Source organism: Odontomachus brunneus, unplaced genomic scaffold (genome assembly GCF_010583005.1).
Source record: "Odontomachus brunneus isolate Ranch 3 - 2012 unplaced genomic scaffold, Obru_v1 Obru_scaffold_210, whole genome shotgun sequence".
In the NCBI taxonomy this organism is placed as follows: Eukaryota; Metazoa; Arthropoda; class Insecta; order Hymenoptera; family Formicidae; genus Odontomachus; species Odontomachus brunneus.
In genome coordinates, this window is record NW_022639660.1 from 226,573 (window position 1) to 229,170 (window position 2,598).

A 2,598-nucleotide genomic window follows, 5' to 3' on the forward strand; every position below is an offset into this window, starting at 1 on the left:
TATATATATATATATATATATATATATATATATATATATATATATACATATATATATATATATATATATTTATACATAATATTCTGTAAGTAATATTCTCATTGTAAATTGTATTCTGTAAGTAATATTGTATTTTATATTATATTAAAGCAGAAAAATATATATTTTAATTTAATAAAAAAATCGGTAGCCTAGCACCAAAGATATGCAAAAGCGGCATATACACGACGAAACCGTACGTGTATTTTTTTTTTATTATTTACGCGAATTATTTAATTGAGTACAAACACGATTATCGTATCGCTATAATGGCTGAATTAATTGTATATTAAGGAGACTCAAACGATAGCTTGGAATCCTTATTAGAAAAATATTTATTTTTACGCTATGTAATCTATGAGTGTAGTTATCCAAGTACAAATTCTAAAATCGTAATACTTACGATTAACCCGGGAGTGGAGTCGTACCGGTCATTTCCCCGTACTTTTTCGTTTTCCATTTATAGCATCTAGTCTATTGATATTATCGTATTTTCGCTTTTACGTAAATTTTCTTTGATGTTTTCTCGTATAGCATGGAGAAATAGACGGCGTAGACGCGCTTATTTCTATGTGAAATTTGATACGTTTGTAGCAGTCGGTCTAAAAGACCATAGCGCGCCTATTAACGTTAGTCTTTTATCTCTGCCGCGTCAGCGTCGCTCGATGTGCCGCCAAACGTCTATCGTTTTTTTGACATCGTAGTTGGACGGTTCTCTCTAGTGTCTCGAATATTACAATTATAAACGTACAAACATGAGTAAGTGATCTAGAAAGAATTATTTAGAAGGATATAAAACAGAAAAGACAATTAGTGATTTGGAGGATTTTGAGTACATATATTAGACATTAATAAGCATTAATAAGCATTGTACCAATGCAGTTAAAATAAAAATGATTTTATTTTAATATATTCACATATATGTATAATAAGTTTAATATGTTTCTTAAACATATTAGATATAGAAATGGTAAAGAGAAAAAAAGAGGGGAAAAAGAAGAAATAGTGACATAATAAAATTATTTACTTCAATTATTATGTTTCTTTTAATAATTGAATTGGTAATTTATTAATTATTACTCAATTATTATACTCAATTATTATATGTGCTTAAATATATTTCGATCGAAATGACTGGTACGCGCCCGCTAACGTTGGTCCCGTTAACGACTCCACTCCCGGGTTAAAGGTTTGCAGGAGTCGTAGACAAATCTTTAATTTAGAGACTGTGAACTATTGCCATCTGTGTGTAGATGTATGTCCATACGCCCTACACAAGCTCATTGTTCGCGCGGACGTAATTGAAGGAAAGTTGAGTCAAGTTAATTAGATAAAGACAACTCACATAGCACCGAATTATTGCAGAAATATGACATTGCACGTTTGCAATGTTGCAGCAAAGTTGCAATGTCTGCTCTTAGAGAGATTGTAGTATATCATTACAGCAATGTTGCGGAAGAATATATTTGCAATAAAGAATGTATTTGTAATGCAATGTTATTATATATACGTAGTATATACGTTATACGGGATGAATATGAACAAATAGATGGAACTGTTTTACTACGCAGGATTGTTAGCATTGCGTTATCGACGCTCTCGCTTTGTAAGTTAAGATGCCTTACAGAAATATCATATTAAGAAATACTGAAAAATTATTACCAAGACAGCAAAAAATATTTATAAAATTTATTTGAATATAAGGTGTAGTAAAAAGAAATTCATTATTTTTCCAATAGATGGCTTTAGTAATGTATATCTCGCGTTGTATAAGAGCGATCGGTTTACGCTAGATGGCGTTAGAAAGATAAGATTTCGTACTAAAAAAACTTCTGAGACAGTTTTGTGATTGTTTGGCTCAGTATTGTTTGAGCGCGCGTCAAAGATGGACACCAGCAAAGAGAAAATACGCCATATTTTACAGTTTTTCTTCGATAAAGGCGAAAACGCAAGCCAGGCGGCTGAAAATGTGAATAGTGTTTATGGTCCTGATACTGTAACAGCCAATCACGCGCATCAATTGGTTTCGTCGATTCCGTTCCGGTAATTTTAATGTCAAAGATGCACCACGTTCTGGAAGGCCAATTGTCGAAAATGTCGATAAAATAATGGAAATCGTCGAGTCCGACCGTCATGTAAGCACTGTTTCGATTTCCCAGGAGCTAAACATTGCACAAAAAACCGTTTGAAACCACTTGAATAAGGCTGGATACAAAAAGAAGCTCGATGTATGGGTGCTACACGAGTTAACGCAAAAAAACCTCATGGACCGGATTTCCATCTATGAATCGCTGCTGAATCGCAACAAAATCGACCCATTTCTGCAGCGGATAGTGACTGGTGATGAAAAGTGGGTCACTTACGACAACGTCAAGCGAAAACGGTCGTGGTCGAAACGCGGTGAGCTGGCGCAAACGGTGGCCAAGCCAGGATTGACGGTCAGGAAGGCTTTGCTGTGTGTTTGGTGGGATTGGCAGGGAATCATCCACTATGAGCTGCTCCCCTACGGCCAAACTCTTAATTTGGACCTGTACTGTCAACAATTGGACCGTCTGAAGG

The 2,598-nt window shown here is 34.7% G+C and overlaps 1 protein-coding gene across 2 annotated transcripts in view; it reads left to right on the top strand.

The window, feature by feature from the left end:
• The window catches only part of LOC116852272 (probable 39S ribosomal protein L45, mitochondrial), a 4,428-nt gene extending 3,873 nt beyond the window's left edge, over positions 1 to 555 (top strand). Inside the window, exon 7 of one of the 2 annotated variants that reach the window (XM_032832468.1) lies at positions 1 to 555. The gene's annotated coding sequence lies outside the window, so the exon portion shown is untranslated. The other variant, XM_032832469.1, reaches the window with a different exon arrangement.
• The last annotated feature ends 2,043 nt before the right edge of the window (positions 556 to 2,598 follow it).